The sequence below is a fragment of the Lynx rufus genome, unplaced genomic scaffold (assembly GCF_022079265.1).
Source record: "Lynx rufus isolate CCGP_SWC_20201006 ecotype Redwood Valley unplaced genomic scaffold, mLynRuf1.p SCAF_1, whole genome shotgun sequence".
Lineage (NCBI taxonomy): Eukaryota > Metazoa > Chordata > Mammalia > Carnivora > Felidae > Lynx > Lynx rufus.
The window spans coordinates 185154288-185175454 of NW_025814823.1; the positions used below are offsets into that span (position 1 = coordinate 185154288).

A 21167-nucleotide genomic window follows, 5' to 3' on the forward strand; every position below is an offset into this window, starting at 1 on the left:
ACTAAGTTACTTCCAGATGAGGATGAAATGACATCTAACACAATTTAAGAGTGATTTTCTTGACAGAGATTCTCAAGAAGGCTGTACCATCACCCAGACTTCTAGATCTTTCCGCTACCCTGACCCATTTCTGTAACCCCAAGTTTGAGCCTATATCGATCACTGAAACAATGCTCAGGCTACACATTCGAATAAGAAAATTTTCATCTGAATCTTCATCATGAAAGAGGAGTTTTGAGAAAAATCTCATCCTTAAGAAACAGATTCTCCCAAGGCTGAGCCTTTTTTCTGGGAGTAAGTTAAACTATTATAGAAATACTCAGGGCGTGCCTAGGTGGCTTAGTCGGTAAAGCGTCAGACTTCAGCTTAGGTTGTGATCTCGTGGTTCATGAGTTCTAGCCCCGCATCAGGCTCTGTGCTGACAGCTCAGAGCCTGGAGCCTGCTTCAGATTCTGGCTCCCTCTCTCTCTGCCCCTCCCCTACTCATTCTCTTTCTCTCTCTCTCTCTCTCTCTCTCTCTCTCTCTTTCTCTCCTCGTCAAAAATAAATAAAAACATTAAAAAATTTTTTTTTAAAAAGAAATACTCAGTGCTCTGCAGGATCATGTATGATGAGGTCAACAGCACAGGTTTGGTGGAGGCCAGTCTCATGTTCAAAGCCCAGCTCTGCCATGCCTAAGTGACCTTAGGAAAGTTATTAAGATAGTCCTCAAACCTAGTTTTGGTACCTCTAAGAATATGAATAATAATACTACCAAACATGTTGTCCATGAAATAAAACTGTAATGATCAATCATAATATATGAACTAGAATGGCAGAATTGTCAAAGGTCTCAAACAACTTTAAGCAAGAAACGCATGGAATAACATGCTTTGAGATGAGATACACAAATCCTTGCAGAAAGACAAAGAGGCATTAAAGAAGTAAACAGTTATTCACAACTTCTTCTGGAGCTGTTTTGCTTCTCCAATCTCTAGAGGCTGTTGAAGCTTCAACTCCTATAAACAGGAGCTGACAGGTAATGAAAACAGGTTCAAAACAGCAGCTGTGGGTCACGTAATCAGCACCGGCTGAGAAGCCCTAAAACCTCGTCCTGGCTCCCTGCTGATTGGCCATGCTTGGGGCACCCACTTAACCTCTCTGAGACCCTGAATCCTCAGTTGTAAAATGAGAGATTGAACAGCATAGGTTCTAGGAGGTCCATTGGAGCTAATGAAAAGCATTCTCAATTTCTACAACTCTACTAAATCAAACATACAGATGATCCAAAAAAGACTGCAAGTCAGATTACCTTTACCCCAGAGAAATCGAGCTTGCATTACAGGGAGCTCATGCCTTGTTTGGCAATGAGCACACAGATCCACTGGGCTGGGCATCCAGGTGACCCTCATTTCTGTATAAACACTTCTGCTGGCGCCAAGAGCTGCATCCAGCCTGGAACCAGAAAGGAAGAGATTAAACTGAAGGCACAAACACCTGCCTCAATGCCTGTAGGGAGCTCTAACCATCTTGACAGGCCAGTTGTGGTAATTGTCCTGTCTTATCCAATAAACCAGCGATTCGAGCACTGAAAGGTTGATGGCTCCTGTCAGTTGACCATAATTCCAATCACTTCCATTGCACATATATGTTTTATTTGCATCACACCTGTACCAACACAGACCAGGAGAGACCAATTAAACTATGATTAGTACATATGCCACCTAAATCTGACAAAGGGCTGTTCTCAATGAAATCAAAGAACTATGTTAGGGAAAGCCAGATGATCACTTAGGTGTGAGAGGCTAGTACCAATGACATTGAGAATACACCAAAATATCCCATATTTTGAGACATACCAAAATAGTTCTAAAAGAAATAAGACTTGTTAGTTATGTTTTCTACCACTCTCGGTAGATGAAAAACTTTGATAGTACGTGTTCAGACAAAGAAGAGCATTCCATTTTAAGCATTTGCTAGTAAATAAAGTGGCAAAGGAATAGGATCCTGTAGCTTAACTTATATAAGTATATCAATTGCTGGGGCATCTGGACATTAGCATCTGGATACAACATCATCTGGACTATGGAAATGCAAAACACAAATACAGGCAAGGACATTGTCCCAACTTGCCTCTCCAACTGTATTCCTTAGGGTACTGCCAGCTGCTCTTAAAAATAAAACTGTTACATCCCATGAAAGTGTTCCTGGTGAGTAGGCCACTCTCCTCCACATGGAGATTTAGAGAACAAGGGTCCTTCCATCTTGTGACTCGGTCAATTCCTAGGCCTCTGGAATCTCCTGTATCCAGATGAGAGACAGGGGAAAGGAGAGTAAGAGAGACACTGGCATTTTAAAACTGGCCCAGGAAATAATACTTCTGCTCCTTTGCCAGAATGCTCACAAGGCCACATCTGCATGCAAGGAGGACCAGGAAATGTAGTCCCCTAGGTGGGCAATTTCCTCCCAAGGTGGATCCTGTACCATGGAAAACACAGCACTAAATTTTTTTGGAGAGCTATTCTCTTCTACAATCACATACTCTCTTATATAAATATTTCTACTTAGGAGCTGTTTTTAGATCCCAATTATTTTAACTTGTACCTTATCATTGACTAGAAGTGTTACATCACATATTCCTACCTCCTCATCATTAGTAATTTTATATAGTATCGTGCTGAATTTGTTTTTTCAAGATATTGGAGGATATCCAACCAGACAATAAAGATACCCACAGGTACACTATTAGGTCCAGATGTAATAATAGAAGCAGGAATACGGTACCATTGCCTTTCTTGTGAGGAAAGAGAAACTACTGATTTGTCTTCACTTTTTTGGCGACTCTGATTCCAGGCTTCATATCCAGTATGGTGACAGCCTGGTTATAATGTCTAACTTTGCCTCAGGAACCTGGATCATGATGTGAGTCCAAACTAGCTTTGCCATCAACATCAAGAGGTTGTCCACACTCGTGCCAAAATCAGGGTTACAACTCATGGCTGTGCTAACTGTGGGAGGGGAGTATAGATGATGGTTAGAGGTTGTGGTCCAAGATGATAGATGGCATGCAAGAGAAGGAAGAGATGTGTTAAGAATGCCTTACGCGGCATATCAGTTGAAGTCTCAGACTCCAGCTTGGCTTACATTTCTTATTTGAATTGTATCTTGTACATCACCTTTACAAGTGATGGAGCATCCAGGGATGGCTGGACTTCGTGGGAAAAAGACAACAGACTGATCAATGTAAAAGCAGAACAAACCCCAAAAAGTGTCATTCACAGGAGCTACACTGAAGGAAGCAGGAGAGTGTTCACAGTACAGGTGATAAGAACCACCAATCCCCACTTTATAAAATTGTAATGGCAGTGTCTCTTTTGTCCCTGTGTATAGCTAAGAGCCCCACCAAGATGTGTCTTATGGACAGCCGGTAGGAGTAGCTTATGTCACTCAAGTAGGGAAAATGAGACCACGAGACATTCAGGAGAGCAGGAAAAGACACACCTTGTAATCATAACTTAGCAAACTTCAAAAAACCTGTTTAAAAGGGGCATTCTGATAACATTTGTTTCAATGAGATCATAATATTTGTGCCATAAAGCACAGACTCTATGAGCTGCAACTTTTGTCCGGGGTAGTAAATCATTAAGGATCTCTGGGCTTAGATTTTTAACTTCTAAAATGCATGATGTAAAGTTCTGTTGATTATAGAGAATCTGATTTTCTAGTCAGCATCCACCAAAAGCAGCAACAGAAAATGCCTCTGTAGCACAGTTCTGCTGACTTATGATCCCTACTTTGCCGACTCTCATCTGCTTCTAGGCACAGCTGTTTTTAAATGGAACAGCACTTTATGCAAACAGTGCCAGCCTGGCCTCAGAGCAAGAAAGCCCAGAGAATAGGAGTTAGAAATCAGTATTTTATAGTTGGAGCCAAGAATTTGGACCATCACCTGCTATTTTTGATACCTGTGATCTTACATGGCTTGCTCTTTGCTGAAATGCACTGCCTGAAGCAAATCTTAGAGAGATGTTATGGCAACCCAGTTCTCTGAGTCCTTGTGAACATCTATGAGCCTGCCAAGAAGATGAGCAAATCAAAGGATAATGAAGAAGGTTGTGGTATACACAGCGCCTCCTCTATCTTTGCTCAACCTCACGGAGAAGACTGCACCCAAGTCGATAATTACAAGATTAGAATCCATGTGAGTTTTGTTTTTCTATAGAGTTCAACAGTGCATAGTTTCTATTAAAAAAAAAAAAGCCTAAACATAATGAATCCACTCTGTAAGATGCTTGGAAGAGAGTAGAATTTCAGAGCCAACAAGATTGGAGTCATCAACAAGAGTAGGACCCTTGGAAAACTAAGAGAAGCATACTCCTTAAAGAGCAACACTCCCTTTGGGACCCGACAGAATGTTTCACAGTCCTCAACCTCCTCTCCTCAGCCCCTGGCTGCTGGCTACAAACTGCCATAATCCTACATCTTCCAAGACTTCCTAAGGCCAGGATTCAATCCATTAGGCAAAGTATAAATTGTAGTGTTTAAGAGCAAAGGCTTTGGAATAAGTCTGCCTTGTTCTATATCATGGCTTCATTACCTACTATATGATCATCAGTAAGTAACTTAATTTCTATTAAGCCTAATTCACACATGAAGGAAAAAGAGCTATAGATAGATAGATAGATAGATAGATAGATAGATAGATCTTCTAAAGTAAATAGTAGTCACCTCTGGATGGAGGGATTAGGCTTTAAATTACTTTTATTTAATTTATCTGCATTTTCTAAAAATATTTATAATTGAGCATACTTTATTTTTGTAATAAGGAAAGCAAACATGTAATATAATAAACTTAACTAAGGAAATGAGAGCTTAAGTGAAATAATTGTTTTCATAGAATAATTCTTTAATGAATGCAAACAATAGTTAGATTATAACTTTGTTCCTCTAAATGTTATAAAAATGCCAAAAATCAATTTGAAAATTAGTCGATGGGCTTAATTTTAAATAAAGGCAAACAAAACCACAGCACCAATGTAGCAAACTAAAATATGAGGCCTCCCCCATCTCCCACTTGGTCACTTGGTTCCATTCCTCCAGGCCTTAACTGGCATGGAAACTAGCTCCCTTGACAGTCCCATGGTGCTTCATATACCAGACTCTGCACTATTTTCCAGATATATACCTCCCAGGCTTACCACAAAACTGTCCTTCCAAAAGATTCCAGCAAAATGAAACATTCTATTGGAATGTTTTTAAACAAGTTATTGAAACACAGAAAGGACATTGCTTTCAAAGTTTAGCCTATTCCAAGAACCCTGTTGAGATTCTTGGCTCATTCTCCAATAGCTCTAACAAAATCCAACTGATAGAGGCAGTCTAACTTCATGATAGTTGATGGAGCACAAGACAACCTGATCATCAAGGAACTTCATCAAGGAAAAAACACATGTCATAAGATTGACAGCACACTCCCAAAGAAATGAGAAATCTACAATCCCATGCATACAAAAGAGGAGACGAACAGAATTACAGAATAACCCTCAAATAAGAGAATCAGGCATAGTGGGCAAGCCCTGGCAGAGACAACATATACTGTGATTGCCCATGAAAAAATTAAAGTGCTGGAAAACAACTGCATTGGTCCCTGCTTTCACGGTGACTTCACTATATTTTGAATGACAAGCCTCAAATCTATTACTCTAAATAAAGTGGAGGATATGCCTCCAAATGCCCCCAGATGAGCTTTGGAACAATGTCATTGTAATAATGGTAGTGTTGCATGAAACCACCCATCCCAAACTAAAGTTACTCATGCAACTAAAGAAAAGGCTCCACAGCCAAATGTTTCTCTGTTCTCCTGCCCTGCATAGCTATAGAGCCGCTCATCCCATAATCATGACTGAATTATCTACCAAAAGAATGCCTATTTTCACTTGTGCTGGAGAAACCCATTCCAAACTCCAAATTCTATATATAAGCAAGAATGCCAAAGTAATAAAAGCTGAAAAGAAAAATAACCAATCCCTATAAACAGAGCTTATAAACAATATGGAATAGAAATTTAAATATGTAATAATTATCTTCAAGAGATTTGATAGGATTTATAGCTATAAAAGGGCTCTTTGAAAATCAATCCTCAGTCTGCAAATTAAAACTATAATTGCTAAGATTTTTTTACACTAAATAAATCAGTGAAATACCAAAATGGAGATCAATTAAAACTGAATTAACCACATGAAAACCTATCAAAGAGAGACATTATAAGACTAAAAACAAGAATCATGATAGAACTAAGAACTTAGATCTTTCAAGATAGATCTCAGAAAGCCAGTATCTGTCTACCATGAATTCTAGAAGAATGACAAACATGTACAGAGAATATAATGAAAGAAATAAATATCAATTTTCCTTGACCTAAGGAAATGTTCCACAGGACATGGCCCACTGTGGAAAAAATAGCTAGTTGCACACCAATAGCCTTTCTCCCTGACTTCTTTTAATAGAACCCTGAGAATTTTAGCTAATCACAGAGGACCAGGCCAAATGATCTGTCATCCTCTCTTGCAAACCGGTCTTGTGACAAAATTCTCACCAGTAAAATGTGGATGAAAGTGATATGTGCAATTGTAACTCATTTTCTGAAAAGAATGACTTCCACTTTCCCACTCCTCTTCCTATTAATTGAAATGCAAATGTTATGGAAATGGATATTTTAGACCAAAGATCATCTAAAATAGTCATGCCCATTTGTTTACTTACTGTCAACAGGCTGCTTTTGCAGTACAATGGTAGAGTTGAATAGGTGTAATAGAGGCCTTATGGACAATAAAGTCTAAAATACTTACTATCAGGGGACCTGGGTGGCTCAGTCAGTTAACTGTCTGACTTTGGCTCAGGGCATGGTCTCATGGTTCATGGGTTCAAGCCCTGCATGGGGCTCTGTGCTGTTGGCTCTGAGCCTAGAGCCTGCTTCGGATTCTGTCTCTCCCTTTCTCTCTGCCCCTCCCCTGCTTGCACTCTCTCTCAAAAATAAATAAACACTAAAAATAAAAATAATAATAAATAATAAAATACTATCTGTCCAGTTGCAGAAAAAATTTTCCAACTCCTGGTTAAAATTTCAAAGATTGACGACATATGTGTTGGTAAGGATAAGAAGCAACCAGAATGTGCAGCATTGCCAGTTAGAGTGTAAAGTATTAGAGGCACTTTCCGATACTGTTTAGAACACAGTGTTAATAAAGTTAAATCCACAGCTGTCTTGTTACACAGCAATTCCACATCTATGTATATTTCTAAGATAAGTGAGTATATATCCACAAAACACATGTTCAAGACTGCTCAGAGCAGTTTTATTCATTATAATCAAGACTGGATAAACAAATTGTGATATATTCATGCGGTGAAAAGCTACACAGCAATAAAAAGGAACAAATTACTGTTAGACCTAATGACACAAATTAAACCCCCAAATATCCTGATAAGTACAGGACAGATACCAATAGAATTTACTATATGATTTCACTTATATGAAGTTCAATAAAAGGAAAAATTAGTTTATGAGGATAGAAATCAGAATGGTCAGTGTCTGTGGAAGGTGTGTACGCACTGGAAATGGCATGAGGAAGTCTTTTGGGGTGCTAGAAAGTTCTAGAACCTGATCCTGGTGGTGGTTACATGTACCTACATTTGTAAAAATTCAGCAAGCTAGGCACTTAAAGTTTGTGTACTTTATTGTATACATGTTATAAATGAATTAAAAAAAAAGAAAAAAGCTGAAGTAAACAAACAAAAAAGAATCAATGTACAAGATAGTTACTGTTGATTAATTTTTGTCAAAGAAACAGTGCAAAGCAGCAGATTAAATATATTTCCTGAAAATGTAGGACTTAAAAATGTAACAGGCTAGGGGCACCTGGGTGGCTAATTCAGTGAAGCAGCCTACTCTTGATTTTGGCTCAGATCCCTATCTCATGCTTAAGATTATCTATCTCCCTCCCTCTCCCTCTACCGCTCCCCTCTTCATGTCAGGCTCTCATGTGCTCTTTCTAAAAAAAAAAAAAAGAAAAAGGTAACAGCTAGAATAAGAGCTTATTCACTTGCTTAAGAGATAAGACTATGTGCTCCTTAGTAAGAAAGCAACTTCTAACACTAAAATATTTTAAAATAAATTGAAGCATTCAGTTTCTAGAGAATTTTTTTTATTTTATTTGAGAGAGAGAGAGAGAGAGAGAGAGAGCACTCATGGGCGGGGGAGAGGGGCAGAGAAAAGAGAAAGTTTGACAGAGAGGGAGAATCCCAAGCAGACTCCATATTCAGTGCAAAGCCCAAGGAGGGGTAAGATTCCCATGACCCTGGGATCATGACCTGAGCTGAAATCAAGAGTCCGATGCTTGACCGCCTGAGCCACCCAGGCACCCCAGAGATAAGCCTACTAAATCATGAATAAAAAATAAGTCAATGACAGCAATATTCAACAAATATTACAATGTTTAGTGAAAAGAATAAGACACCAAAAATGCACACAGTATGAGTCCATGCATATAACCGTCAAGAACGAACAGATTTAAAGTGTGTACATTCAGAATGCATGCTTAGGTGGTAAAGCCATAGGAAAACAGGAAAGCGAGTCTCATTAAGTCAGGAGAGTAATTACCTTAGGCAATAATAAAATAGAACTTCCCTGTGATAAGGAAGTGATGGAAGAGAGGGGCTTCTGGCGTGCTGGTAATGTTATTTCTTGATCTACATGATGAGTACACTGATGCTCATGTCATTACTGTGTTAAACTGTACATTTGTGTAAGCACTTCTTTTAATGCATGCTTTATTTCACATAACCAAAAGGTTTAAAATGAAGTAAAGATACAGAGGATTTGAATAACAAGGTTCATAACCATTACATATATGTTCTTTCTTCATATATAAGTATGAATAATATATTCATAGAGACCGTTATAAATTCATATGAATTAAATATGTAATATACATTTTTTAAACTTTATTTTGAGAGAGAGGGAAAGAGAGAGCAGGGGAGAGAGATTTCACAAACCATGAGATCATGACCAAGAATCGGATACTTAACCAACTGAGCCACCCAGGCACCCCTATAATATATTTTATATATGTATACATGTGTCTGTGTGTACCAAACAGAGAAGACACATTGCATTCAAATGCCTATAAAACATTTTTTTCAAAAGTCCATCATATACTTGACCAGAGATGATTTCATCTTTGCAGCAGATCCATAGTGGCTGTGAGTTTCCCATGCTTTCAGTTTCCAAGATGAAGTTTATGTGTGTGTTGCTATACTGTCATTATTTATTGAGCGTACAGTAGGGGTTGGGAAGATAATTTAGCTTTTCATTCATAGATTTCAAGGCACCAGGAATCACATCCATCCACACTGGACATAGGACAGTGCATTATCCTGAAAGCCTGGACTTTGACCTGGATGAGGTAAGTGAATGGGATTCTGGATTGTCTTTCTTAGGGAACAGTATGTGAAGAAAGGTGTTCCGAAATATTTAAAAGCCAGAGGAACGAAGTAGGGTAAAGATGGCTAACAGATCACCAAAAATCTGTGTTACACTGCCCCACATAGTGTAGAGTTGTCTCAGAGAAGTGGCTGGTCAGCTAGGGACTACATTTCCTAGTTCCTCTTACCCTGAGTGGTAGTCATGTGACTAAATTCTAGCCAATTAAATGTAAACAGAATTGATGACCATGACTTCCAGACCTGACACATAAAGACCCCACCCAGTACTCTATCCATATTGTCACTTTTCAGCTGGCTAGAATGGACATGATCCCCCAGGGTGACCCTAAAAACTACTTGTTTAGGGGTGCTTGGGTGGCTCAATCAGTTAAGCATCTGACTGATGATTTTGGCTCAAGCCATGATCTCATGGTTGTGGGGTCAAACCCTGGGTCAGTTTCTGCACTGGGCATGGAGCCTGTTTAAGATACTCTATCCCTCTTCCTCTGTTCCTTTCTCTCTCTCTCTCTCTCTCTCTCTCTCTCTGTCTCTCTCTCTCTCTCTCTCTCATACAGTCCCCAAATGACTGTATGGATATGCAGGTGACCCTCTCTAACTTTCCACCTACACGGTACTCCTTTGTGAGCAAGGAAGAACTTCTACAGTATCTGAGCCATCATTCATTTTGGGCCTATTTGTTAGAATAGTTAGGCTACACTAATTAACGCTGGGGAAAATAATAGTACCTACCCCACTGTGTGGTAGTGGAGGGTCAATGAAATCATGAAAAAAGAAAGCACAGGGCCTCATACATCTTAAGTGCTGAGTGTGTGTTAGCTTAGTAAGTACCCAGGAAATTATGACAAGGACTTTAGAGGCTTCAGAATGATTAAGTTTCAAGAGATGAGCTCTTAAAAATAAAGGAAAGTGATTGATGACAGTCTAGTCAGTCCATTTCTTCCAGTTAATCACTCTTTCCTCAAAGAATCCTCTGGGCTTGGTTTTAGGAGCAACACAGTAGGCAGCCACAGCACATCTGAGCAAATAAAGCTGTGAAACCAGCTTGATATGCTAACCATCAGGGACAATGATGAACCAGCTGGAGACTCTGAGATGAGTCCCTAACATGAGTGAACACAAAGAAGGGAATCCTATATAAATACGTGTGCCAAGGTAAAGTTTTTTTCCCTACTTTTTCCCTTTCTGCTTTCAGCAAGCGCATGTGCACATCCACACACGTGTGCATACACTGACACGCAGATAGATGGCCGCACTGCAAAGAGTATTGGTGATTTTATTGATGGGTCTCTCAAATCATCACTAAAACAAAAATAAGCTGTTCACTTCACAGCTGGAGTCAAATGGAGTGATGACAGTTGTCTCACCCTTCTTTGATGATAAATGAGCCTTCCCCTGCTTACGCGGGTCCTTGACCCAAATTCACAGTTATTCCAGTGACCCAGGCAGACCTTTGAGAAGAAAAAAAGACACACTCACAAATGCCTAATGAAGCTTGTCTCAACTATTACTATTGTACCCTGTCATTCTAACTATAATTGATTTGCTAAGGTAGCTTTTTTTTTTATAAACAGCCTAGCAGACAAAAATACCTAATATAAATTAAACACATCTCTCTCTCTCTCTCTCTCTCTCTCTTTCACATTTCACCAGCCTTACTATCCCATGTTTATTTTAAACTTTCTATGAGCTTTCACATTCTCCTTTTTTATCTTGGAAGTAGGCAAATAAGTGTCTGGCCTTTAAAAATGCCTTTGGTAATAGGATCTTAGAATCACATAAAGAGAACTTCATCCCCTAGACAAGCTTTTTCATAAGGCACAAATTTCTGTCGATTGAAGGTGACTATCTAGAATCGTCTTTGAAAATAGTTGGGAAACTACATCAGAGCTTTATAGGAATAAATGCCATGATCAAATAGCAATGTCTACAAAGACAGAGCATGGTGGCATATTACAATATAGTCCTTCTTAGTTAAAGAAGAAGAATACATAGAAAATTTCCAGAAAGCAAGGTATCTAGCCTACTGTGTAGATATAGATATAGGTAACATATATAGATACAGGAATCAATATATAGATATTTAGAATCTGAATCCTTCAAGGAAGATAATACAACTACACTTCAAAGCACCTTCCCCGAAATTGCTTATCCTTGTTGGTTGTTTCCTACAACCATCTACTATAAACCCCTTGTGTTTCGAAACATAGAAATAAAATTAAACAGCTTACTCAGAGAAAGAGAGGGAAAGAGCTGTGAGAAGTAACGGCCTGAGATTTCTATGTTCCTTTCAAGAAGCAAACTCCCTGAGAGATCCTCGAGCCTGAGATGCTACTGGGAGCCATGTGCTTTGTGGCTGCCTGGATGTCTTTCTTCAACAATGGAAGGGTGTATGTTAACAGCCTGTAGTGACAAGACTCCATTATTGCAGGAACATAACATCTCAAAGGGACTCCCAGCTACCCAGAGGTTGTAGAGAGTTCCATTTAGCACCATCTTTGTGAGGCGTGAACACCTGACACAGGATGAAAGTGGAGGAGCCGGCCCTGGGGAGGAAGGGCTTTTTCCCTTTCAAGTTTCTGAACTCCTCTAGGTCTGTGGAGGTCCAAACCACAGAACCAAGGAAACTCAAAAGGAAAGCAACAAAAGGAGCCACAAATCAAAAGCGCCCTCTCCAATGTACAGCTCCTGCTGTTCTGCTTTCATTACGCACCAGCGTTGTCTGAATGGCTAGCAGCACCTCAGCCTCCTTGTACAAAGTCAACACACTGTATTGAGGAGTGTGTACAACTTGCAAAGGAGCAGACTGGCTGCCGGCTGAATTCTCCAGTCTGCTCCAGTCTCCCTCCATGCTTTTTTTCTCTGTGGGGCTGGGAGCTAGGGAGTTTTCTTTGTCCTGTGACTACGAGGTTGCTTTGGGATCTTTAGGAATACCATCAACCCTATGGCCATCACCACCCATCCCTCTATAGCCATGTTCTCCCTGAGAACTGTCCTATAATTGGGACTTTTCTTTGCCCACCTGCCACACATGTCCTCTTCTTTCCCCTGGGTCCCACTCTGCCACTAATTCTTTAAAGGTATTTATGTTAGCCAAAGCTCTGTGTTGTAGGAAACAGAAACTCACTTCAAAGTGAGAAGGAGCCTCTGGATAGCTCACAAAAATAAAGCAAGATCCAGGTTTTGTAGGGCCCAGAGCTTAAACAATAAAGTGAGGGTATCTCTTTAATTTCAAGTGCAAAATTAAGTATGAAAGTGAGTATCAAAAAAGAGAAATCACAGCAAACTGCAAATCTTTAAATGTTGACAAGTGTCACAAATACCACAAAACCCAGAAAAATATCCTAATGTTCTTGTTAATTAACTGACTGATAACACTTCTGTAATAACTTTGTTCTATTCCTTTTATCTGCTTGCTCTTTGATCACCTGTCCATATGACAATAGGTTTTTACTCTAATTTTCAAGGGAATAATAAGGTAGTTCAAGTCTTTCTTCTAGCAGAGTGATCAAAATTCATCACGGAAGGTGGGATGACGTGCAACATCACACACAGGTGTACTCCCGGTTTGTAGTACTGAGATCTGTCCTCTTTTAAGACAGAAACTCTGACAAATCAGTTTTCATGATTCACAAAAGAAAAAACATGATGCATTTAAGCTGCCTGAATTACATAATGAAACATATTCCTCCACACTTCCATTTTGACTAGACGTCAGTAAAAACTGAATCCTCCTTCTATAACTTTATTTTTTTTCAATATATGAAATTTATTGTCACATTGGTTTCCATACAACACCCAGTGCTCATCCCAAAAGGTGTCCTCCTCAATACCCATCATCCACCCCCCATCAACCCTCAGTTTGTTCTCAGTTTTTAAGAGTCTCTTAGGCTTTGGCTCTCTTCCACTCTAACCTCAATAAATTTATATTTCTGATTATTTAAATGTACAAAACTCTTCTAAAAATAACAATAAATGTACAAAGTTCTTTCAAATCTGTCTTCTCTTCTCCCCACATACATTGGGTGCTAGCAGCAGTACAGTAATTCCTGTACTAACCAGGGCACACTTTCCCACTGCGTCTTCCCTGCAGGAAAATGATTACAGACCAGGGGGAGGGGAGGAAAGGTGCGGAGTGGAAGCAGAAAGAGCAGCTTGGAGGCTCTTGAAGCCACCTATGCAAAGGATGGCAGTGATTTAGACTAAGGTAATAGTGGTAGAGATAGTAAATGATCGGAGTCAGACTTATTTTGATAGTAGAGCCAGTACGATTTGCCACTTAGATATGAGAGATAAGAAAATGAAGTGGAGGGATACCTGGAAGGCTCAGTCAGTGGAGCATGTGACTCTTGATCTCTGGGTTGTGAGTTTGAGTCCCATGCTAGATGGAGAGATTACTGAAAAATAAAATCTGAAAGAAAGAAAGAAAGAAAGAAAGAAAGAAAGAAAGAGAGAGAGAGAGAAAGAAAGAAAGAAAGAAAGAGAGAGAGAAAGAAAGAAGGAAAGAAAGAAAGAAAGAAAGAAAGAAAGAAAGAAAGAAAGAAAGAAAGAAAGAAAAAGAAAATGAAGTTGAGGATAATGCTAAGTAGATAACATGACCACACAGGATTATTTCTGAGCACTTACTGAATGAATGCTTGTAATTCTGCCTAGCATGATGCATGGAACATAACTGGAGATCAATAAACATTAGTTAAATCTGAACCTTGTTTGTATTACTTTAAAAAAAAAACTAAGGAGAATAAATTGTATGGCAAGTCCTTTATCATTACTGTTAATGATAACAAGCATTTCTGAACATTTCTTTCACTGGCCTATGCAAATCTGTTCAGGACAAGATAAGATAACAACCTAGGCAAATATTTAAAATAAGATATTGCCAAAAAAAAAAAAAAGCACATAGAGCACAATCTTATATTTTTATCTAGGTAAACACAACTCACACAAAGGAAGATATCTAGGGTGGTCACTTCAGTGCAAATGAGCCACCAAAGCCTAATTCTGACTGGAGATTTTGGATTACCAACCATAATGACTTCAACCCTCAGCCCTAAACACCCCTTTGTAATTCCTATTGGACCTTAGCTTTGAAAGTATACCCTTGTATGCTCTAATTTTTAATTTGAGAAATTCTTACTTCGAATTTTTTTTAACGTTTGTTTATTATTGAGAGACAGAGAGAGACAGAACATGAGCATGGGAGGGGCAGAGAGAGGAGTAGACACAGAATCTGAAGCAGGATCCAGGCTATGAGCTGTTAGCGCAGAGCCTGACGTGGGGCTCAAATCACAAACCGTGAGATCATGACCTGAGCCGAAGACGGACGCTTAACCTACTGAGCCACCCAAGCACCCTGAGAATTCTTACTTCAAATCCATACATGAAATTTATCATTGATATTTGCACCATATCATTTCACCACTTGCTTCAGTTTGCACCATAGAAGGTCTTATTCTACAATAAAATATTTCGTTAGTGAGGTTTTGAATATTTCCTCTTTTTATCTATATGTTTTCAAAAATTTTGCAACAGCTATACATTACTTTGAGGTAAAAGTAAATATTTTTAATACAGTAAGACAAAAAAAGGTTAATAAAAACTCAAGTGGAAATATTACTTGATAACATCTCAATAATAACAACTTCTTAGTAAATATAAATAAAATAGAACCTAGGGGCTCCTGAGTGGCTCAGTCATTTGGGCATCTGACTCTTGATTTCAGCTCAGGTCACAATTTCATGATTCATAAAATTGAGTCTCGAGTCACATTCTACGCTGACAGTGTGGAGCCTGCTTGGGATTCTGTCTCTCACCTTGTCTCTTCCCCTACCTGTTTGTGCTTTATGTCTGTCTCTCTTTTTCTCTCTCAAAAATAAATAAACTTAAAAAAAAAAGTTGAACTTAAAAATTTTAACTAACCAGAATTATTGGGATAGTTAAGGATTGGAACATTCTAATGATTCAGTATAATATTTTTTTTGTTTTTAGTTACACATAAATGAACATCACCTTTGTTCCTTGCCTTCCACCTCTTGCCCTAATTCTTCCCTTTTCTACTTCCTTCCCCCAAGAATATAGCATAACTTATTAAGAATTTCCAATATACCATATGCAAGACTTCATAAATAGCATTTAGAACACTGGGCCTGAAGAAATCCTGAAGGCTTTGTTCTCTGGTAGAAGAGATTTATGTCAGTATTTACTACAAAATAAGGAAATTTCCTTAAAGAATCTGGCAAATAGTGTAGGTTGGCTCATGCAATACTTATTCAAATTCCCTTTCCTTTCCTTCTGCTCCTATAAGAACTAGAGAGATACAAACCCACCTTTCCAGATGTCCTTGCAGCTAAGGGCATGCATGTGACACATTTATGACCAACGAGAAATAAGTGAATGTCTCCTGGGAATTTCTTGGAACCTCCTATCTGCTAGTTCCTGTCTGGAATGCAAACAATGGTTTGAGTCGAAGCAGACATCTTGGAACATAAGGAAAAAAAGTAAGAGAATCCCAGGGCCTTTGAAGCTCATATCCTTGCACCATTCATCTAATACCAGACATCATACACCTCCAGACATATTTATATGAGAAAGATGAAAACTTTATATGTTTTATGCCTATTACAAGTTCAGCTTTCTGCTACAGACAAAGGCAAGTCCTAACAAATCTGTAGGCCACATCCTAAAGTAACTTTAATGCCTTTAACTAAATCTCTACTACCTTATATTCCAATATTAGCCACTTTATCCTGATATCACAATTTAGGAAAATACTAATTACTCCATGGTTCTGAAAAATTAAAATTGCTTACCAGGAAAAAAAAAAAGATCATACTAGGCTTCTTAGACTCAATCTCCAATTAATATATTATACATTTGTAAAATAGGGACATGTAAAAGAGGCAAATGAAATAAAGTCACAAACCTGAGGAATTTCATAAACAGTAATTAGGAAAGTTAACAGTCTTCACATTTTATAAAGTTTTGTAAATTTTTGCACAGTTTATAAGTCCTGTGTTGTTAGCAAACCTTTCTATGTCAACCAACCAACTTTGCCATAATAAAGGTGACTGAGTGTTCAGAATGTGAAAAGGCCACTAAGTCCTAACTCAGAGATTTTTTCATCTAGTCCATGGCCAGGAGGGTATCTACATCCCCCCAAATAAGAAGAGTACAAGAGAGATTGAGGCCATGAAAAGGTAATGGGCAGAAGACAATCTTACCAAGATTACATTCCATAAAACAGAATTGGCAACATCTGCTCAATCTACTGTAGATAAACAGTGAACTATTTTCCATCTCATTAACTAAGAGGATGAGATATTAAATAAACCCCAGGGGCCTCATGCTTTGTTATCACGTTTAAGGCTTGGCCCAGACTTGCTGCATTAGCTAATCCTTGTAATGGTTTACAATCTAAAATCCTACATAATTTCTTTCTTTCTCTCTCTCTTCCTCTCTCTCATACGCGCACACGCGCGCGCGCACACACACACACACACACACAAACACACACACACACACAATTCCCAAATGGCTTAAAACCAAAAGTTCCTTCTTAATCTGACTGTCTAATTACTAGTCACTTAGCTTAAATTATTAACCATGTCTTCAGCTGTGATATATGATACCTGTAGGCCTGCAAACAGGATTCTAATAGAATTATCTAATTCTATTAAACTGCAAACAACTGCCCATTAAATATTTATTAGCCAGCTTGTATTCATTGAAGATAGATTGGAGTGTCAGCAAACCTCTAGGTTCCCTCTTCCTGGAGCTCTGTCACACAGAAGGTTGGGCCAAAACAGCCCATCAGGATCGTGCCAATTGATCAACTGCCAATTACCTATTTAATCAAAATCAATGAGAAAAAAAAAAGGTTTAGGAGAACTTACAAGGTATGGTATGGATTTTTTTTAATACTTGGTTAAATAAGTAAATTGGTTGAAATCTAGCTAACTTGATTGTAAACACTTAAGGTTTATTTTACCATAGGAAAAACTGCTAGCAGTTAAATAATTAGATTTTCTTTTTCAGACTGGTGAATTGTATTTTTAATAAAGGAGTTGAAGAACTGTCAATTTTGGCCACCCAGGAGAGATGATTTTTGAGGCCACGCTTTCAGGCTACAATGCCTTCCTTCTTAAAGCCATATGAAAGATAACCTGACACCTTTGGCAGACAGCACTCCTTCAGATGGTAAGCATGTGGGCAGTTTTAAACAATTAGATTATGCAAGATGGCAAGTGTTCATTCACTAAAAATGCAAGAACCATCTGGATTCTCCCAGAGGATCTGGAGAAAATGAACAAGGAAAGTCACTCCTCTAAAGAAGCCACTTTCACATGAGTTGTTCAAAACCCCAAGTGTAAATCAATTCTTAATAGCAAAAGGCCATAATAAAGAATAAAAAAGAAGGGGAAGAATGTCATCTGACTCTTGTTCAACTAACTTTTCAGTAGTCAGAGAAAGACGGGCCAAAGAAAAACAGGAATTGCTGTAGCAAATAATCAGTAGTGATATATTTTTGCTTCCTGGTTGCTGTAATTAAGGATTCGATGTATAGGTTGATTCATACTTAATCAGCCTTATAGGTTGATTTTGAGGAAATACTACTATCCAGAAGCAAAATAATTAAAATAGACATGAAAATCGGCACTAGGAATCTCTAGTCATTTAAACACAAAGCAATGGGGAAGAAAAAATAAATTGCATTATATTCACATACTGGAATAAAGTATTGCAATGCAAATGGATAGACTATATAGCAACATAGAAAATGGATAATTTTGTAGACATCATGTTGAATGAGAAAGCCAGACCAAGAAAAAAAAGAAAAGAAAGAAAGAAACGAAAAAAATAGCAGATTCTGTATGATTGAATTTACACAAAATTCAAAAACAGGCAACATTAAGCTATGTTTTAAGTAGAATAATAGTTACCTTTTGGAGAGGGGAAAAGGGTAGTGATGGGAGAATTTTGGAGTAGCTTTCTATCCTTGATCTACAAGCTAGTTACAAAAATCTAGTCCCTTTGGGAAAATCTTTGCACTTTTCTTAATGTATGTATCCTTTAATAAAAAGTTTACTTTCGAAAAGTAAAGCAACAGAGCAATTTATTTGTGTGGCCTTAGGCAAGTCACTTATCTCTGAACCTCGAAGTTTCCATCATGTGTAAAATAAGCAGTTGGACAAGATAGTCTTCAGATTTCTGCAGATTGCAAAAATGCTTTGATTCTACAAAAGATCATTACTCTCACAAGGACAAACTGGATCAATAAATCTATACTGATATCAACCTCAGTTTGGCAGTCAAATCTTTACTTAAATAGTAAATCTTCAATCTTTACTTAAATAGTAAAAAGCAAGTCTGGGGGCAGCATACCTACATAGAGAATCCTCCCTCTAGATAGGTAGATAGATACATATATAGAGATAGATATTCTCTAAAATAAAATAAAGCTGATAAAAAGGAGAGATAGGGAACTGTCTCACTGTCAAAAACCCATCCCTCAAGTTTCTTTCAGCTCCTCACTCACGTGTAAATATTTAATCTTTGAGTTGTCTTACCTCAAGAAAGTCCATGGCTCTGAAATCAGACAGGACTGAGCCTCACAGGAGTGTAAAAAAAAAAAAAAAATCTACCCAAAAATATGTCCTCAGCGCAACTACCTAAGTACCCAATGTTCCCAACATTAGAGCATCTTCTTTCATTGATCAGCCCTTCATCTCACAGAGAACTGGCCTCTGAAGACATAAGACAAACGACACAAGGTTTGTGCACATGGAAGAGGATGGTAGAAATCCAAAGCCTAGTGCATCTCTAGAAAAGAGGATGCTGACATTTGGTACCAAGATGGCATTTTCCGGCAAACTCAGAACCAAAAATCAAGAGAACATTGTAAGGGAATGGGAGCCAGGTATTCTCCCAGTGCTTAATCCCCACATAACACCAACTTAGTCCTGATTCTCCTCATGTCTCCACAAGAAAAATCCACACAATAAGAAAATAAAATTCCACCAATGTCTGCCTTTCTCTAAACAACCATAAGTCAACCAAATAAACTTTTCACTTTTTAAACTATTAATTATATATAGAACACTATAGGAGGACTGCTCAGAATTTCTCTTCACTCACTAAAGAAACCAGAGCATAGATCTCTCTGCTCATGAATCTCTGTAAGGAAATATTGGCGATTCATTGGGGAATGAGCAAATGTCACTAATTCACAACCAAAATAATGGGCAGGGAAAAAATCTTCATCCCTCATGTATGAAATATTACAACTTTTAAATTCACTAGTAGTGAACTTTTAAATTCCCTAGTAGTGAATCTCTTAAAAGGACAAAATAAAGTACAAATCAAGAATTGTTCTTGGAGGAATATTCCTGGATCATGTTGTCAGGAAACAGATAACATGTCATTTCTCCTTAGCTCTCAGGGAGAGTAGAAGTGTCTGGAGAGTATGCAATGAGCAGGTTACCTGCTGCTGTCTTTTACAAATCTTAAACAGAGACCAAAAACAGTTTGGTTGGTTTTTCTTAATAAGGCACATGCATCTCCAGAGAACACATCCTGACCAGGCAAAAAAACTGCCTCTAAATGTCTTTTCATGCCTTCCCAGCTGGGACCAGGGTTTTGTTCTCTCCTTTAAAGGCAAAGGGCTCTGCTACATATCTAGGGAAAGGATGGGGCAGAATTATATTTTCAAGGCATTTGTTAAGGTGTCAGTCTGCTTCTCCAAATTGTAAAAACATAAGCTATTGTGCAAATACTATTTAACTCATGAAAAACGCCACTGACCGAAGCCCGGTATAGAAAGGTCCAGTGAAAAAATAGGCTTTTTCCACTCCTACAAGGTGGAAACAAGTTGGGAGAAGAGACAAGAACACAAACAAGGAAGAAGAGCAAGAGGGGAACTAGAGCTGTTACTGCATCCAGAATCATTCCATAAAGAATTTATGGCTGCATAGATGCTGAGTCTCACCAAGATGCTACTCATGTGGCCATCCTTTGAGGACTACTGTGCCTGAGATTTCTAGTCTCCCACTAATACAAGTCTTTTCTCTGTACATGGCTGCCAGGTTAAAGACTACACTTCCCAGCTTTCCCTAAAATTAGATGTGGCATGTGACCAGGTACTAGCCAATGGGAAATATGAGTAGAAGTTACTTGTGCAACTTTCTGGTCACATCCATAAAAAAATAAGACACGTGAAATTCTATTATTCTTTCTGGCTTTCTTCCCACTTGCTGGAATTCAAACATAGTGAAAGCACATGCCAAGCATGAAGAGCGGCAGAAGGTGTTCAGAGGCTGCTGGGTCCCCACACCATGGATCCACTATATAAGTCCTAGATGGCTTACACTCAGCAGCCAAAACCAATATCCTAAAATTCACAACCACCAATTGCTGTTGGTCGGTTCTTCATAATCCTCAGTCCCATTGGAGTGATGATTATTTCTGCTCTGGAGATTACCCAGGCTCCCGTTAAGCATGGATGATCCTCCACTTAACAGCCTGACACAAGGGTAATCTCACCCCACCATTACTACCAAGAGTGTGAGGTTACCACACACAGATGACTTGTAGGGTCATGGTAGTTTGAATCCAGAGCCCTGTCCTAATCAAGGCAAGGCCATGATGAACCAGTTGCAAATCATCCACAGAATCTAGTCAGCAGTGGCTTT

General features: G+C 38.6%; 1 long non-coding RNA gene across 2 annotated transcripts in view; it reads right to left on the minus strand.

Moving 5' to 3' along the window:
• LOC124520468 (uncharacterized) overlaps positions 1–21167 on the minus strand; it is a 96072-nt gene that overhangs the window by 25885 nt on the left and 49020 nt on the right. The window contains exons 5-6 of one of the 2 annotated variants that reach the window (XR_006964326.1): positions 17232–17323; positions 1292–2280 (exon numbers count right to left, since the gene is read on the minus strand). This is a non-coding gene — a long non-coding RNA (uncharacterized LOC124520468). The remainder of the gene's footprint in view (positions 1–1291; positions 2281–17231; positions 17324–21167) is intronic. The other variant, XR_006964327.1, reaches the window with a different exon arrangement.